Source organism: Muntiacus reevesi, chromosome 13 (assembly GCF_963930625.1).
Source record: "Muntiacus reevesi chromosome 13, mMunRee1.1, whole genome shotgun sequence".
Lineage (NCBI taxonomy): Eukaryota > Metazoa > Chordata > Mammalia > Artiodactyla > Cervidae > Muntiacus > Muntiacus reevesi.
This window is the reverse complement of record NC_089261.1, coordinates 54,724,394-54,743,766: the sequence shown is the minus strand read 5'-3', so window position 1 is coordinate 54,743,766 and position 19,373 is coordinate 54,724,394. Positions and strand designations below refer to the sequence as shown.

The 19,373-nt window shown below is 41.1% G+C and overlaps 1 protein-coding gene across 6 annotated transcripts in view; it reads right to left on the bottom strand.

Moving 5' to 3' along the window:
- Window positions 1-19,373, bottom strand: part of IL15 (interleukin 15) — a 127,246-nt gene that overhangs the window by 89,100 nt on the left and 18,773 nt on the right. For 2 of the 6 annotated variants that reach the window (XM_065904412.1, XM_065904417.1), the window contains exon 1: window positions 4,582-4,777. The exons of 1 other annotated variant lie outside the window; for it this stretch is intronic. The gene's annotated coding sequence lies outside the window, so the exon portion shown is untranslated. Of the gene's footprint in view, window positions 1-4,581; window positions 4,778-5,087; window positions 5,229-19,373 lie in introns of those variants that run through there. 3 more of the 6 variants (XM_065904413.1, XM_065904416.1, XM_065904414.1) reach the window with 3 other exon arrangements.

The following is a 19,373-nucleotide window of genomic DNA, read 5'->3' as shown; positions in this document are numbered from 1 at the left end:
CACAAGGTGCAATCATGCGTGTGTGTAAACAACACACACACACACACACACACTTGCTTTGAAGCGCAGTGAGTCCTGGCAGTCCAGAACCATGGGAAGGGACTGTTGGGGATAAGGCTGAACTAGATGAGAGCACGTCAGGGAACCTCCATGACTTTCCAAGGTCTGCACGACCACAGAGAGTTCTAAAGAAACGAATTTCCAGATCCACTACTTCCATAGGAGCCCCTTTTTATGAATGATATGCCTGAAATGAACCTGAAGCAAGCAGATTTCTAGCAAGTTCTCTTTTCCCACCTCCTCTTTCATAACGATGCTTGTCCCATTTTGCAAAAGAAAAGTGGACCTCGCCCCCACTCAGAATCCTACTTTGTGCCTTGCCTGTCCAGGGTATCAAACATAGGGGAAAGGGGGGAAATTGCTATTAGAGACACTTTCTTTAGTCAAAGCAGTGATATCCACACTGTCCACACCTACTCTGAGATATATTTCTAGTACAGTTTAGTTCTATGCTAATAACTAGAGAGAGAAGCCAATGGCAACCCACTCCAGTACTCTTGCCTGGAAAATTCCATGGACGGAGGAGCCTGGTGGGTTGCAGTCCATGGGGTCTTGAGGAGTCGGACACGACTGAGCGACTTCACTTTCACTTTTCACTTTCATGCATTGGACAAAGACATGGCAACCCACTCCAGGGTTCTTGCCTGGAGAATTCCAGGGATGGGGGAGCCTGGGGGTCTGCCATCTATGGGGTCGCAGAGGGTCGGACACGACTGAAGCGACTTAGCTGCAACAGCAGCAGCAATAATTACTTATCAAAAGTGAATGGATTATTTTGGTTAGTTGTGTACTAATAACTAGGCTTAAAATAACATAAATAATAATTTTCACAATATAAATATTAATATTTATTTTAAAAATGAAATCTCAAAGCACATGCTTCTTTTTGGTGCTGAGGTGTATTTGTGTGTGCTTAGCTGCATCTGACTCTGTGCAGCTCCATGAACAGTGTGTGAGGCTCCTCTGTCCATGGAATTTTCCAGGGAAAAGTACTGGAATGGGTTGCCATTTCCTACTCCAGAGGATCTTCCCGACCCAGGGATGGAACCTGTGTCTCCTGCATTGGCAGGTGAATTCTTTACCACTGTGTGATCTGGGAAGCCCGCCGAGGGGTAAGGAGAGCAAACGAGTTGGAAAAATATATGGCTAAATATCTAACTAAAACGTTCAATTAGAAAATATTTTGAAAATGTTAGCAGTCAGTGCTAAAAGTGTGCAAACAAAAAAAAAGTGTGCAAATGATACAGGTGACACTGGAATAACGCAGGGTTGGGGTGCCAACACTCCACTCTGGAAAATCTGCTGTAACTTATAGCAAGCCCTAGGGACCACAGTCCCTCAGTGTCCATGGTTCTGCATCACAGAGTCAACCAACCACGGATACTGTAGCGCTGTGGGATTTACTGTGCAAAAAAAGTCTCATATAAGTAGATCTCACAGTTTAAACTTCTGTCATTCAAGGGCCAATGTATTTCCTCTGCCAAAGTTGCGTCAGAAGGCATATGAGCAAGAGAGCCAGTAAGGGGACTTCAGTGGTGCAGGTTTCACTGACTATGTCGCTGGGCTAGCGTGTCACGAAGATCATTAGAATCCCCACCCCCAACCTTAGAGTCATCATATTTTCCTCTTCTGGGATCAGTTTCAGTTTCAGATCCTTTACTTAACCAAACACTTTCTGTCACTCTCCTTCAGCACTGAGAAAAGATATGACTTGTAACACGGCCACCTAATAGGCATTCTGACTTTTTTTTAATTCATTTTCACATGGTCCATATACAGTCCTCTACGCTTCCAAAGATGACCTGCCATGCACCAATAGATTTTCAGTGGGATAAAACTGTATACATACTCTGCCTCCAGATATAGAATATGTACAAATACTACCACAGGATTAAGCTGAGGTCAAAGAGGATTTTATTTCCTATTTCTGATTCTAGCGCTGAATAACTTAAAAAAGGGTAACATTCCCTGACATACAGCAAGTTAGTAAGTAATAACATATACGAAGTTGACTGTAGCTATTTTAGTAAAATTCACCGTAATGTTCTCTCAACTTTCTTGGGATGTTTCCACCCAATCCATAAAGTAGGATACCAGCCAGCACATAAACAATGCTCAACTCAACAAATAATCTGTAATCACTGGATCAATAAATATAAGAGCTAATATTGAGCTAAAGAAAGAAGCTGGCTTCTTGCCAACCCTCAGACCATAAATATCTTCTGAAAAGGAGACTTCTCCTACAGTTGACTAAACCCATCTCCCTGTGTTATGTGAGTGTCTTCTGAAGACTCCCTCAATCCCAGCCTTCTACTTGGATGAATGGATATAGGTAGATAGCTAGATACAGACATACATCAATCCACATTTGCCTACTATTTGTCAAGCTCTATTAGCAAAAACTAGGTGAAATGGACAAGTGTTTTCATTCAGAAACCATAAAGGTTTTCTTCAAGGACCAAACTCATATAGACATCCATGTGATGTGACTACCATTTGCTCCTAAAGGTAATCTTTGAATATATAATTAATAATGTCAGTATGAAAGTACCATATAAGTGTTACTATAAAACCAGTGTTCCATCATTACCTCACTGTACATTGCAATGAAATCATGGCTGACTGTCACTGTCAAATTGTGAGAAATATTTCTATGGAAATAATAGCCTTCATAAATACTGGTGTTCTTAAATCTCTACCACTTTCTCACTCTGTGGCTTTGGGAAAGTTATTTAATTACTCTATGTTTCAATATCTCCAGTTATAAAATACAGTCCCTACCACCACAAAAGCTTACGATTATATTTTTTTAAAAATACACACATATTTAGAACAACGTCTGGGACATAATAAGAAGTCAGCAAGTGTTAGCTATGAGTCATATTATTTCCCATAGTTCAAGCTGTGAACCTGAAACAGTCCTCTCTGCATTATCACTAACTAACCTGCAAAGGAACTGTTACATAATGAATAAAACTTAGTATACTCAATGGGAGACAGGCAGAAAGGGCAGTTTTGTAAGTTTTCAAAATGTTTTTCAAACTATTTTGTGTTCGACATTCATTTAAAAAGATCATTAGAGTTATGGCTATTTTGCTCAGAAAAAGTCCCTTTATTCACAGCCTTCCTGAAGTCCAGGTTTGATAGCAAACTTGGGATGGAGAACCTTCTAGGATTTAAATTCGTCAATTATCAAGCTTTAGACCACTACTTTCCCCCATCCTCCAAAGAAATTTATAAACAAGTATTTCACTGACAAACATTATGTCCTGAAATACAGCTGTTGACATTTACATATTAATTTCATGGATTAAAAGAAGAAGCATCAAATTGTTTTTCTTGAACCCACCAGTAAGCTGTAGGAAAATTCCTAATTCCAGAAACTGTAGCTTCAAATCAGGTTCTGGAGTTCCCATTCCAAATCAGCAGAAAACAATGAACATTCTGCCTATCAGAAGTCCAGGCCAACACCCAACCTAACCCTTCCGTCACCCTGTCCTAGAGCAGACAATCCAGCTGGGAAGGCCATTCTGAGCATTATCAAAACTCTGAGAGGAGAAAACTGAGGAAGAAATACAAGGATGTGCCTTTTCTGCCTACCAGAACAAAGCTTCACAGTCTTCTAGACTTCTTACCTTTGTTAAGTAAAATTTTAATCGTTTCATCACTTTTTAACTCTAAAATGGCTACTGCTTTGTGATCAGTCCTTTCCTTTCTATATCTTTATGTTCTTCTCTTTATATCTGCTCCCTCTTGTCTATCGTGCCCATCGCACTGCTTTCCAATAAAATGACAGGAGTTTAGTGTATATGGTACCTTGATGCATTTCATAGAACATCCACCTCTGCAGAGTAGGATGCTGTAACCACCTAGTTCTTATCTGTTTATTCAATCAAGTCAACTAAGCCGCTTTAAACACACTGACAAAATGAGAATGCCTATCAGTTACAAGGATATGCCATCACCAGTTTCATAACATCAGACAGTAGTTTTTAAAAACATAATGGAAATCGCTAGTGACAACCACTGTACTTCCAGTTTTGAAACTTCTGACTCACCCTATTTAAAAATCTATTATAAGCATCATTTAAAAATTAACCTTGCTTTACGTATACTTTGATGTTAACAAACTTTTAAATGCATAGAAAATCAAGTTAAATTCAATACATTATAAGCTAAATTCAAATACATTGTATATGCTTGCAACATCTCAACAACACTTGGAAAAATTAACTGGATTTTCATTTAAAGTCCCTTTGAGTAAGGAGTTCAGGGCAGTACAAGTCTCCTGCGTTTCTTTGAAGTCTCTAGCACTGATTTTCTGGAAATAGTATAAAGCCAGGCCTGACTGTCAAAAGTTAACCATTCTGTAAATTCCTCTTCCAAGGCAGATGAGTGTCCTGATCAAAAAAGAGGAGGTCAATTTGACTGACAGAGTCAGACGTGCAAGCTCACACACGAGTTGGCACCGGTCGGTGGGGAGTTTGGGAGGGGTAGGGAAGAAGCGGGGGACTGCAGTACCTTACTTGAACTTTCTGAGCTGGATGAGGTGCAGAACTCAGCGCTCTGGGCGGCGGGACTTCCCTTTCTCCGAACCCCGCAGCTCGGCGCGGGCAGCCGGGCGCGCTTCCCTCGCTCTCCGCCTCCCGGCGCTGAGTAGGTGGAGCGCACGGCAGCAGGCGACGTGGAGAGAGGGGAGCGCACCGCCGGGCCGCGGGAGACCCGCAAGTGGACGAGCGGTCTGTGCTCGGCTGGAAGCGGAGGATGGCGAGGAGAGCCCGCGACGGGAAATAAAGGGTCAGAAGGGGGAAAACCTCTGCGCCTAGCGCCACCGAAAACCGAAGTCGCGGTCAAGTGTTTCCCCCGTAAGAGGGCGGAGCGGCCCGGCTGGCAGCTGCTCGGCGAGGAGACGGGTGGGTCCGCCAGTGCTGGGAGGGGACCGAGACGAAGGCTTTCGGGGAAAATTCCCTTGCCCTTTCCAGCCACCAGCGCCTCCCCTCCCGAAGCAGAGAAGCCAAGCTCTGTACCTCCATCGACTCCGGGCTGCAGGGTCAGGGGCGGCAGGCAGTGCAGCGGGGCGGGCGCAGTCACCCGGCTCCCTTCCCGGGCGTATGGCCTCTGCGGCCACAAACAAATCAGCTGGGTTTTCCCTGGGCGCCTGGAACCCAGGGAGTCCCAACCCCCAACGAAAAGAAAAGTGAAAGAGAAAAGAGCGAGGAGGAACGGCGAAGATAAACACCCCCAGCGGAGGCTGGGGGAGGGGCGGGTGGCGGCAGCTCTTGGCCGGGTGCCCCAGGTGTCTCGGCTCCGTGCGCCCTAGGAGGTGTCCTCCGGCGCCAAGCCCGGGGGCGCAGAACCTGGAGGGCAGGGGGGAGGAAGGCAGGCTAGGCGCTCCAGCCCCGCCTCCTGGGACGCTGGCCCTGGCCTTGGCCTATCCCTCCCTCGTGGGACACATGCAGGGAAGGAGCTAGAAGGTGACCCGAAGTCCATCTGCCGCATCCACGGGTCCCATGGCACGCGAGGCTGTCCCAGCTGCGACTGAGACCTGGGCACGGCGCAGGTCCCAGGCGTCCGCAGGAGAGGGAAAATGTGTTGGGTCGGGATGGGCGGCCACTCCAGACCTTGACCCTCCCTGTAGGCTGGAAGAAGGCAGGCTCTGAAGTCCTACTAAAGAAACCATGGAAGGAAGACACTTGGGCGACTACTTTGTCCAAGGCAGTTGGCACGGAGGGTGAATGAACTTGAAGGGAGCCTGTCTGCGGGCCACTTTCCCAGTCTAGTACATAGTCCGGTGTGACACATTGCAATAGGACCGTGTGAAATGTTGTTATTGTAGGGTGTTACTGCTGAAAGAACCAAGTTCCTTGAGGCTAAGGGATTCCAATGCCTCAAAGCCTGCAGAAAAGGTTTCAGTTTTTTTGGAGGCACTTTGGAGAACCTTGCACGCATTGTGAATCACTAAAAATCCCTAAGGGAAGGGTGCTTCCCCAAATTTTTCAGAGTTATGTCATAGGAAAAATAAGGCTCCCTGGAGCTTGGTAAAACGTTTAACTTTCTTTTGCATTACACACAAGTTAAAAATAAAACAGAAACAGAAGTGATTTGAATATTAAATGTACCTAAAGTTCCATATAAAATCACTTCACTTTTTATGAAAAGCTTGCGCTCTAGGTAGTCACTGTCAGCAAAATGAGATGAAAATGTAAATACTCTTTTACAACCATTCAAAATTTTACCATAGTTGGAAATTATAGTTAAAGAAATAAAGCAGTTATTCTTTTCTGTTCAAGACAATGTAATACTGATTTTTCCTGTGATAATGCCAGTGATTTAAAATCCAATCAGACTTGTCCATGGCAAAGTTAAATTCCCTACATACAAACTTTCAAGTTGCAAACTTTCAACGATGCTAATGTGCGTTCACATGTCCAGTCATATGGCTGAGCTCATTTGTCTGGCATACATTGTCATGTATGTGCATTGTCTACACATACAGCACTGTATAGAGTAGAGTAGCTCAGTATATTTCAAGTCCAGCATCTCCGGAAGCAAGGTAAAAGTAACGATGATGTCGTTGGTACTGATGCATGCTACTGTACTTTTCAAGGTGCTGCACTATAAGATTTAAAATGTTTGTTTTTTGCATTTGTTATGTATTATTTGAATGGAAAGTTTTATAAAGCTATTAGGGTACAGTACTATATAACTGACTCTGTTAGTTGGGCACCTAGGCTAACTTTGTTGGACTTAAGGAATGTGCTCTTGGAATGGAACTCATTTGTATGCAAGGGACTAACCATACACTGAAGCTCTGATCTGCAGAATGAACATGCATCCTGAGATCAGGCTTGCACAGGATTGGATTCTGTTACAGTAGACATAGCAGCCCCAAAGGCAAAGCATGTGTATATGTGAATATGGAAACTAATGATGGAGAAGTGGATCTGTGTCTGCTCATCGACTTGAACTGCCCCAGTCTTTCTTAGCTCCTGCAAGATGAACTCCCATACCTCCTTCAGCTCCCCTACAGAAGCTGTGTGATCTGCAGCTGATGGCTGAAGCAGCTGTCCAGATAATAAGGCCCCTGTTTGGCCTCACTCAGCAACAACTAGCAGAAGGAAATATCACTGCCACCAGAGGTCAGGTCATCACCTGCTGCACTTGGCTGCCTAAGAGCACTTTGAAAAAGTTACTGTTAGCTGGAGTTCACTAGCCTGGTGGCTCTGGCTGACCCCAGGACTGAGAGACATCAGTGTCTGACAGCACACTTTTAATATGTGGTCGTCATGTATTTTCTGAGCTACTGCAGAAGTTTTCACCGTGCTGTGAAACTGATGGGAATTTTCTTCATATAGCCAAACTAAAATACAATCAGTATAAATGGTCTCTGGATATTGATTGAGCTTCTAATACATGTAAGCTCTAGAACAGGATGGACTGAATGAAATATAAAGCATTTAGTCAGGAGATAAAATAACACAAATGACAAGAAAGTTGAGAAATGGAATATCCTGCGCTATGGCTCAGTGGTAAAGAATCTGCCTGCCAATGCAGGAGACACATCGTAAGCAGGTTGATCCCTTGGTCAGGAAGACCCCCTGGAGTAGGAAATGGCAACCTACTCCAGTATTCTTGCCTGGAAAATTCCAGAGAAAGAGAAGCCTGGCATCCACAGCCAATGGGGTTATAAAGAGTCAGGCACAACTGAGCACACACACGTGTCACGTCATCAGTGAACAAGGATGTCACAATCATCAGTGATTGCAACCCTCCAGTGCGAGCCGGTGAACCCTAAGGACACTCAGGAAGGAGAAGAATACCTGTTAGCTAGCAACACAGCCACTCCCTATGGTGAGCCCTGAGGAAAGGAAGCTCAGAATGTGAAAAACACAGGAAACGCTCCCAGACAGCTGAGATGCAGAAGAAAGGAATGATTTCAGTGAGCTTATTAGACTCTTGCATCTTCCCATACATAGAAAGCTCTAAATTCCTTAACTTGGGATATCTGGTTTTCTTTAATTAACAGCAATCCTGTGACTGTGACGTTCAGAGTACCTGCCCTTTGTTGCAAAACTTGTATATAACCTGGACTGTGACTGTGATGTTCAGAGTACCTGCCCTTTGTTGCAAAACTTGTATATAACCTGGCTCCTCCCCTTGCCTCCCCAGCGCAGTTCTCTCAGCGTCACTTGAGATGCTGTCTCCCAGGCTCAAAGGTCTAAAAATTCCCACTGAAAAAACATAACTCTTAACTCTTAGGTTGTGAATATTTTTTAAGTTGACAAAGTGAAATTGAAACTGATGATGGCCATAGGAGAGACTTTGCTCAACTATATACTTGCCTTCTGAGCATGTAGGTCAAATTTGTTTTCTCAATTACACACAAAAATGTATATTTGAACTGGTTATATAAATTCGTGCAATTCAATGAGGTTGGGTTTTCAGCATGTTTTTGTTGCAGTGCCTCAAAAAGAGAAATCTAATGTATGCAACTTGTATTTTCAGTTGCCACAGGCTGTTTGGCAGGGTATTAAAAATTGCTCACACCAATGAACAAGTAAATCCCAGTGTATAAATTAAAAGCAAAGGCCAAGATTGATGAAATTGCCTAAAGGTAACTAATAAAAGTACCATGTGGAAAGAAGTAAAAATTAACTAAATCTCACAGAAGTGACGATAATAATCTTTCTTTGAATTAAAAAAGTAATAAAATCATAATGGAATAAATGTTAGTATCTGATTTTTCATTTGAAAGACAATATTACCTAATCGGCTAGTTTTCTTCAAAATAAATGGCTAACGAATGTTTTCTGTAGCTTTGGCAACTATGTGGAAGCAGTTGAAAGTTAGCTCATCTGACTTAGTGTTCAAAGTCCATGATTGTGACCTTATTTATGGTTCTCCTAAGGAGCAGATTACAGGACAAGAAAAAGCTGACCTTCTGGTCTTTGTAAAACATAGACTGGGACCCCTCAAGGTGCCATTTTGGTTAAAACTTTACCTTGAGGTTGATTCCCACCTCAGTCTTTCTGGTGGTCCTGACAACCAAGAGCAACATTCTTCCTCTTAAAGAAAGTTTTTAAGAGCTTCTTAAATTATTGCTTCCTCAGAGGTGGAGCAATGCTAGCTACTATTTCTGTAGTTCCTAGAAGTGTGCCTACTAAGACAAATGTTAGCTCATTAAATCCTCATGATAATGCTATGAAATATGAACAACTATTACCTCTGTTTTATTGATGGAGAAACCAAGGCCACAAGAAATTTCACAAGTGGCCTGCAATTCACAGGCAACTGGGTGGTCCCCTGCAAGGGTCTGATCTCGGGTGGTCTAGCTTGGGTCTACCCCTAACCCCTGCCACCTCTAAACTGACCCACCCTCCACAGCTTCTGAGAAAAGAAGCCTTTGCTCTCAGGCAGTATCTGACGGTCATATTTTGTTTGCTTTAGAGTAATTTTAGCCGCCACCAGGGAGGAAACTCATCCGTTCCCTTGAATTTCTGCTTCCTGATCTCCTTGTGTTTCTGTAATGAAACTGCCATGAGGTTTGTAACTTCTTTATGAAATAGATTATTTGAATAAAATCACTGACAACAGGCTGGCAGAGCTCTGCTGCAGGTCATAAACAGAAGAACTAGTGACTGATACCTTCTGTCAGATGCCCATTAAAGATGGTGATTTTGTTTGGACTACAGAGTCAAAGGGTGCCCCCGGCAAAGAAGGAGAAAGGGCAGCTAGTGTCAAGCTGTAAATGAATTTAAAATAATTAAATAATGACATGATACTTAATGTGATTAAAAGTATATAGTATCTTAAATGTTTTGTTATGTAGTAAGAAGAACAAGGGGTTTAAATAGAACCAAGAGATAATTTAATGTGCTAATACTACTACTCTGAACAGTCTTAAAAGACTGATCTTATCAATCACAGTCTAGTTCAAAATACATTAATTATCTTACTTAGATTTATGACAGTGTACTATAAATGTACACAGTATGACTGGGTCTTTTTGGCATTTATTTCAATGACTAATTATAAAAGGGATTTCATTTTCATCACATATACTTGCTGAGGATGGAAAAGACACATTACTTGAGTTAGTCCTCTAATTTAAATGAAGTACTTTTTACAATATGTCATAATTTTAATGAAAGGGTGTGAACCAAAGTCAACACCAATAATATCTACATCAGCACGTTAAACTGACATTGATTTTGATTTTGATCATATTGCTAGCAAATACGCCCTACATAAATATTTGAGTTTATTTATGTTAAAAAATAGTTTCATCTGTCATTTATTGGTTTTAAATTCTTGTTAAAATCAAAACTTTGAGAACATATAGATATGTGTGTATGTATGTATATAAATACTGCTGCTGCTGCTAAGTCGCTTCAGTCGTGACTGACTCTGTGCGACCCCACAGACGGCAGCCCATCAGGCTCTGCCATCCCTGGGATTCTCCAGGCAAGAACACTGGAGTGGGTTGCCATTTCCTTCTCCAACGCATGAAAGTGAAAAGTGAAAGTGAAGTCACTCAGTAGTGTCCGACTCTTAGCGACCCCATGGACTACAGCCTACCAGGGTCCTCCGTCCATGGGATTTTCCAGGCAAGAGTACTAGAGTGGGGTGCCATTGCCTTCTCCATATATAAATATATATGTACACATACACATATTGTACATACATATGTGTATGTATACATTTAATACATACACAAAAGAAGAGAAGTTAAAAGCAAGAGAGAAAAGACAGATATACCCAACTGAATGCAGAGTTCCAGAGAACAGCAAGGAGAGATGAGAAGGTCTTCTTAAATGAACAATGTAAAGAAATAGAGGAAAACAATAGAATGGGAAAGCCTAGAGATCTCTCCAAGAAAATTGGAGATCAAGGGAACATTTCATGCAAGGATGGGCACAATAAAGATCATAAACAGTAAAGACCTAACAGAAGCAGAAGAGATTAAGAAAACGTGGCAAGAATACCCAGAAGAACTATTAAAAAAAAAAAAAAAAAGAGGCGGGGGGGCCTTAATGACCTGGAAAACTATGATGGTGTGGAGTTTGAAGTCAAGTGGGCCTTAGGAAGCATCACTATGAACAAAGCTAGTGAAGGTGATGGAATTCCAGCTGAGCTATTTCAAATCCTAAAATATGATGCTGTTAAAGTGCTGCACTCAATATACCAACAAATTTGGAAAACTCAGCATGGAATGGTCAGTTCCAGAAATGGAAAAGGTCAGTTTTCATCCCAATACCAAAGAAGCGCAATGCCAAAGAATGTTCAAACTACTGTATGATTGCACTCACTTCACATGATAGCAAAGTAATGCTCAAAATCCTTCAAACTAGGCTTCAGCAGTACATGCACCAAAAACTTCTAGATGTATAACCTGGATTTAGAAAAGGCAGAGGAACCAGAGATCAAATTGCCAACATTCATTGGATAATAGAGAAAGCAAGAGAATTCCAGAAAAAAACATCTGCTTCATTGACTATGCTAAAGACTTTTACTGTGTGGATCACAACAAACTGGAAAATTCTTAATGAGAATACCAGACCAGCTTGCATGCCTCCTGAGAAACTTGTATGCAGGTCAAGATGCAACAGTTAGATCCAGAAATGGAACAATGGACTGGTTTCAAATTGGGAAAGGAATATGTCAAGGCTGTATATTGTCACCTTGGTTATTTAACTTACATGCAGAGAGCATCATGGAAAATGCCAGGCTGGATGAATTACAAGCTGAAATCAAGATTACTGGGAGGAGTATCAACAACCTCAGAAATAGCAGAAAGTGAAGAGGAACTAAACAACCTCTTGATGAAGGTGAAAAAGCAGAGTGAAAAAGCTGGCTTAAAACTCAACATTCATAAAACTAAAATCATGGCATCTGGTCCCATCACTTCATAGCAAATAGAAGGGGAAAAAATGGAAACAGTGACAGACTTTATTTTCTTGGCTCCATAATCACTGCAGACCGTACTGGAGTCATGAAATTAAAAGATGCTTGCTCCTTGGAAGAAAAGCTGTGGTAAACATAGACAGCATATTAAAAAGCAGAGACATCACTTTGCCGACAAAAGTCCATCTAGTCAAAGCCAAGTTTTCTCCAGTTGTCACATACAGATATGAGAGTTGGACCATAAAAAAATTTGAGTGCCGAAGAATCGATGCTTTCGAACTACGGTGCTGGAGAAAACTCTTGAGAGTCCCTTGGACTGCAAGGAGATCAATCCAGTCAATCCTACAGGAAATCAACCCTGAATATTCATTGGAAGGACTGTTGCTGAAGCTGAAGCTCCAATACTTTGGCCACCTGATTCGAAGAGCCAACTCCTTGGAAAAGATCCTGATGCTAAGAAAGACTGAGGGCAGGAAAAGGGGGTGAAAGAGGATGAGATGCTTGATGGCATCATCGACTTAATGGACATGAATTTGAGCAAACTCCAGGAGATAGTGAAAGGCAGAGAAGTCTGGCATGCTGCAGTCCATGGAGTCGCAAATGTCAGACACAACTGAGCAATTGAACAACAGCAATAACAACAACATCATTTGTGAAAATTAACACAAATGGTTCATAGCCCTAAATGGGAAAGTTAAAAATACATAAACTTTCTAGAAGAAAGCATAGAAAAAAATGCTTCACAATCTAGATGTAGGTAAAGATTTCTTAGCAGACAAAAAGTACTATGAATGAAACAAAGTGAAATAATTGGATGTCATCAAATTATAAACTGTTTTTCTCCTTTTAAGGTCCACAATGACTACCAGTATACTAAAGGCTCTAGAGACTCCTGCAATAGTCTGTTTGATACTGTTTAGCTTATTTCTCAAATTTATTGGTTAAAAAAACCATTTTGCAGTAGAACCCCAGTTAATGAGCAGAACTTGTTTTCCAGAAAACACACTTGCAAAGTGCTATTGAAGAGACATCACTTTCTCCTAGAATAAACTCCATTATCAATGCTAATTGAGGGAGAGGAGCCATAACAGCCAAATAACTATTTTCACCACCAGATATGCTCTGCATTTGATTCACTTACACTTTAGTGTGATGCTTTGAATGTTTAGGAGTTATATACATGCCTCTATGGCAATAAACATCCAGTAATTGTAATAATTGTACAACTTAATTGACTATTCACCTACTAATAGCCATTTACAACTTGATTTATTTTTGTTAAAATTTAAAAGTCCTCATATACAATTTGACTGGAGAATCTGAAATTTAAACTGAAGTCTAACTCACTCTGGTTAAAGGAGTCTAAGAAACATTATTGCCAGGAATGGCTTTAGTTCTACAAAATCTTAAAAAGAAAATTCCCTGGCAGTCCAGTAGTTAGGACTCAGCTCTTTAGCTGAGGGGGCCTGGGTTTGACCCCTGAACCAGGAACTAAGATCCCAGACACTGCCACTGCCCCCCAAAAGAAAAAAGCAGAGAGAAACTAGAAAGATGATTCACACTTTGTGAAATATGCAAGTAATGGCAGAGCTCAGAACAGATCCCTGAAGGTCATTAGAATCTGTCACCCCCAAATATGCCTCAGGCATAGGGATTATCTTGAGCTGGTTATTTATAAGAAACAGCAGACAGAGGGAACGCTCTGAAAACCAAGTAATTATCCTTTTCTAAGAGAACTATACATTTATAAGAGAAAGCTTGATTTTAAGGGTGTCTTCATCTCTGTGCCAAGAAGCAGATGAGAAAGAATTCTCTGGAAACACTTATGACTGGAGAAGGCAGGGACTTAAATCTGTATAAGCATCATACCCTTGTCTATTATACTTTTCCTGGTAACCTCTCATAACTGCCCCCCCACCATACCACACTACAACAGCATTCTTTTTTCTTTAACTGGAGATGATATTTAAGATAGTCGCTGGGCAACTTCAGAGAGTTACCCTGTTTTCTTGGATGTCTCCCATGTATACAGGAGGTGTACATTTTATTAAACTGCTGCTTATGGGTCTCAGCCAAGAACCTAGAGGGTTGAGGGAAAATCATCTTTCCTCCCCTACATGCCTTAAGAAGCGACAAGGCTATCACTAAAATTCCTCACCTATAGATCTTAAATTAAAAAAGACAATAATGATGATTACATTCCATAATGTCCCTAAGAAGAACGCATCAAAAATCAGCACTGGTTCAGTGTAAGAAACTGTTGTCGATAAACACTGTGTTAATTAAATCATGGAAGGAACCCCTCTTATGTAGTTGAAACAGCAAAGTAAAATTTAGGTGGGTTTAATATAATACCAGTACTGTTGCCTGGAAAATCCCATGGACCGAGGAGCCTAGTAGGCTACAGTCCATGGGGTCGCAAAGAGTCGGACAAGACTGAGCGACTTCACTTCACTCAATATAATACCTGGGCTTTCCAGGTGTCTCAATGGTAAAGAATCCGCCTGCCAATGCAGGAGACACAAAGAGATGCAGGTTTGATCACTGGGTCCGGAAGATCCTCTAGAGAACGAAATGGCAACCCACTCCAGTATTCTTGCCTAGAAAATCCCATGGACAGAGGAGCCTGGAGAGTTACTCTCCACGGGATTGCAAAGAGTCGGACGTGACTTAGCGACTAAGCAGTAGCAGCAATATAATACCTGTTTGAATTCTTGTCCAATATAGCACACGGAAAATAAGCTGTATTCCAAGAAACCATGTCATAGTTTACTGTTTGACTGCAGAAACTCACAAAAACATTGAATGAGCACTTCCTTGAAAAATGGCTTTCAAAAAGGGAGGTTTGGTGTTTTTTGTTGTTTTTGAAACATGAATAAGAAATGAGGTTCTAGTGCAGGCAAAAGAAAATCTTATGTTTGTAAAATCAACTTTTATGCTCAAACATAGCATAGAAGTGTTGGAAATAATTATGCATAGTATTTGAAGGTACTTTCATCTCTACATGAATAAATAATTATGGTATGTAAATTGTGTTACAAGTCTTGCTGCTACATTTGCTGGTCTCACCCCTCAGATACAAACCTTCCCTTTAAAATCCACATTGGTTTGCATTTATACCTAAGTGCTTCCCTGGTGGCTCAGTGGTAAAGGATCTGCCTACAATGTAGGAAACCCAGGTTCAATCCCTGGGTGGGGAAGATCCTCTGGAGAAGGAAATGGCAACCCACTCCAGTATTCTTGCCTGGAGAATCCCATGGACAGAAGAGCCTAGTGGGCTACAGTCCATGGGGTCACAGAAAGTCAGACACAGCTAAACGACTAACATCCCTAAGTCTACTGTGAGAAATCTAAGATCTGAATATTCAAAATCAGCTGGGATAGACCTAAAACTAATGTTATCAAACCAGTCTATCATGAGCATTTATTTATTGCTAACTCTGCACTCAGAATCTTCTACATACCACAGATTATACAGAAGTAATATAAGGTACAGTTCTTCCTTTCCAAAAGGAAAATACATGACCTAATTGCTATCATTGAGAAGTTTACAATATGTTGTGGTTGATTTTTGTATGTTGGCATAACCACAAACAGTGGCTTGCAGATAACCCTATCTGTTCAAATTTTTTATCATAATTACTTTGAAGTAATATCACAATGTCATTTCAGTTGACTAGCTTTTTTCCCCCGATGATAGTTTACTGAGAATTTTGATGTCAGGTGTATGCTAATTCTTGTGCACTCAAAAGGGGAGAGAAAAGCAAACCTGTAATTGAAGGCTTAAAGTCTGAACTATTCAAACAAGTATCATTAGTCATACAGATTTATCTCCCAGATGTCCATTCACTGAGATTAGATGTTGTGATGTCAGCATGATATAATACGGAGAATATTGATTTGTTAAGATTTATAATATGAGCCTAGTTTTAAATCTGTCTGGCCCAAGTGGACACTATTCATTTAGAAACTAAAAGTCTAAGATAAAGTTGTCTAGGATCACACAGAAATTAAGTGGTAAATGCAATATTTGAACCAATCTCTATTAGCAAAGCTTCACCTTCTCTGATAGAAGAAGTACCTTCTGGGTGCAAAAGACCTGGGTTTGATTCCTGGGTCAGGAAGATCCTCTGGAGAAGAGATAGGCTACCCACTCCAGTATTCTTGGGCTTCCCTTGTGACTTAGGTGGTAAAGAATCCACCTGCAATGTGGGAGACCTGGGTTTGATCCCTGGGTTGGGAAGATCCTCTGGAGAAGGGAATGGCTACCCACTCCAGTATTCTGGCCTGGAGAAGTCCAATGACTGTATAGTCCATGGGGTCACAAAGAGTTGGAAATGACTGACTGACTTTCACTTTCACCTCTAACATACTGCAAGCTAGTTGAGTATTGGCCCATAAATGATTAACAATTGCTATGTTACTCACTACCTACCTTATGTTAGCAATACCCTTGCAGCTTAATATCCATCTTTAAAAAAATTATTTATGTATTTGGCTATGCCAAGTCTTAGTTGAAGCACTCGGAATCTTTAGTTGTGGCATGTGGGATCAGTTCTCTGACCAGGGGTTGAATCCCAGCCTCCTGCCGTGGGAGCTCAGGGTCTTAGGTACTGAACCATCATGCATCATTTTTAATCCTAAAACTAAAGTCAACAAGATAGAGGTTATCATCTCCAGTTTACATATGGTAAAACTGGATTTCAAAGAGATTAATGTACCAAAGGTCATATAGCTGGAGAAATATATAATAAGTTCCATTTCCTTAATTCCAGCTATGTTTCAATAAAACACACACAGATTTACATACACTTGGAAACTGAATCCAAAACAACCACAGGGAAAAGAAAACTAGCCAATTAAAATAATCTTGTGATATTACTTCAACCTAATTGTGAAAATAGCATTATTTTCTGGAAACCTATGGAGCAGGAAACATGTGCAGGTTTCTAGTGCTTTCCATCAGAGAAGGAAATGGCAACTCACTCCAGTACCCTTGCCTGGAAAATCCCATGGACAGAGGAGCCTGGTAGGCTACAGTCCATGGGCTCGCAAAGAGTCAGACACAACTGAGCGACTTCACTTTCCTTTCACTTTATGGAGCTTTCAGCTTTGTCACTGAGCCATCTGATCTTGTTGTATAGTCTGAATTCAGTAGTCTTCTATATATGGAGGGGAAAAAAAATCACATCTACAACAGAGTTGCAACAAAATGTCTCAAAATAAGCAATAAAATATTCATTTTTACTGGATATCTTTTTGAGTTAACAGAGAGAAGTAGAGGATAAAGTGTTATTTTGATGTGCAAAGTCAAAAAAAAAGTCAAACACCATTTTTACAATACAGACAGCAATCAGAGCTGAACTTTAAGGTAATTGCCTATAAAAATCAGATACTAACTTCTCAGGCCAGAATTTGTAAAAGTCTCCCATTAACTGATCCACTGAGTTCCATCTCTCTTTACAGTTTTGTACAATTATATTTACCCTAAAGAACACACTAGTTTTGCTGCCTCCTACTCCTATCCCTTCAGGTGTGTGTTTCTATTACTCTTTTTTCTGGTTAATATTTGACACAGTAAGCCAAACCTTTTCTCACAGGCTGCCTCAAGAGAGTTCCCCGTCAAGAAGCTTTCCATATTAACTTCAGTTCACACTAAATATTCCTTTGCACTTGAGCAAATTTTTTTGTGAATTTCACGTTTGCTCTCATATTGTTTCCTCGCTGAGATGGTTAGTGGTCAGCTTTGTAATGATTAGCCTCTCAAAAATCAGATAAATAAATGTCTTAAAGTTGGAGCAGATTGAAGAGAACACGGGTGTTGTTTGTTTAATAATCCCTGCCTTGTGCTGCTAGTTTGGGGATTAGAGATGAGTGTCTTCCACATGCCAGACAGTAAATATACACTAGGGAGCATGGGCAGAGGGAGGGAGAGAGAGGGACCTACCTGGGTTCAAATACCAGCTTCACCAGGTCATTTTTGTATGATCCTGGACAAGTCCATTATCTACAGTTTCATTTACAAAATGATGATATGCATATCATACTTTCCAAGCTGTATGAAAATTAACTCCAGATAATTTACATGACGAAGTTTTCATTTGCATCAACAAGTTGAGGTCAGGCTGTCCCAAGGAGAGGCCAGCTGTTGGATTGTCAGGAGCCCCATCATAATAAATTCAGCAAATTTAATATGGTCCAGACCTAGGGTGTGGCTCAGATGGTAAGAATTTGCCTGCAATGTGGGAGACCTGGGTTCAATCCCTGGGTTGGGAAAATCCTCAGGAGGAGGGAATGGCAACTCACTCGAGGGTTCTTGCCTGGGAAACTCCCATGGGCAGAGGAGCCTGCTAGGCTACAGTCAGTCCATGGGGTCACAAAGAGTCAGACACGACCAAGTGACTAAGCACAGACTTCCGTTACATAATTTGATGCTTAATAGCCTTTAGATCTTAGGATTTTATAATATCACGCACCCTGATTCTCAATAGCCTGATGAACTAACCATGCTATCTTATCAAGACACTTTTCCCTAGAGAGTGCCTGAACTGACCACACCAAAAGGTCCTCCCTTTTGTCTGCTTCTAGCACCCAGCAACCTTCCATCATTAACACTTTATTCCTTTCTGATGGTATGATGGAATCAAATATAGCCAGGTCTGGGAAGTGATTCATTTTTCTCTCCTCTTCTCCCTTCTCCTCCCATCCCCACTCTCACCTCCCTTCTCCTTTCTCCACCCACATCCTACCTCCTATTTGACTTGAATATAGAAACACATAATATATACATAATACCTAAAGAAGGGCATGAAAATCACCTGTAATCTTACCATTAAAAGCTAAGAAATGTTAAGGATAGCACCAGTCTTTTCCTTTAACGTGATCATACTGTATATAGAGGGTCTTTAAACCCACTACAATATTGTAAAGTAATTAGCCTCCAACTAATAAAAATAAATGAAAAAAAATTTTATTTTCAAATTAAATTCTTCAGAGTATAAAAATAATGTATACCTTTTGCACCTAACCTGTTTACATTCCATGTCATTTGACATCTATCAAAACCCAAGTTTAATGAATGTGTAGTACAATGCTTTAATCATTCTTTAGTTGGACATAGAAACATTGCAATTTTGCAATGCTAATAATTAACGTTATAATGCACTCGTGCATGCTAAGTCACTTTAGTCATCTCCAACTCTTTGGAACCCTACAGACTGTAGCCTGTCAGGCTCCTCTGTCCTAGGGATTCTCCAGTCAAGAATACTGGGGTGGGTTGCCATGCTGTCCTCCAGGGGATCTTCCCAACCCAGGGATCGAACCTACATCTTTTATGTCTCCTGCATTGGCAGGCAGGTTCTTTACCGCTAGTGCCACCTGGGAAGCCCTAACATTTTAGTAATCAGCTT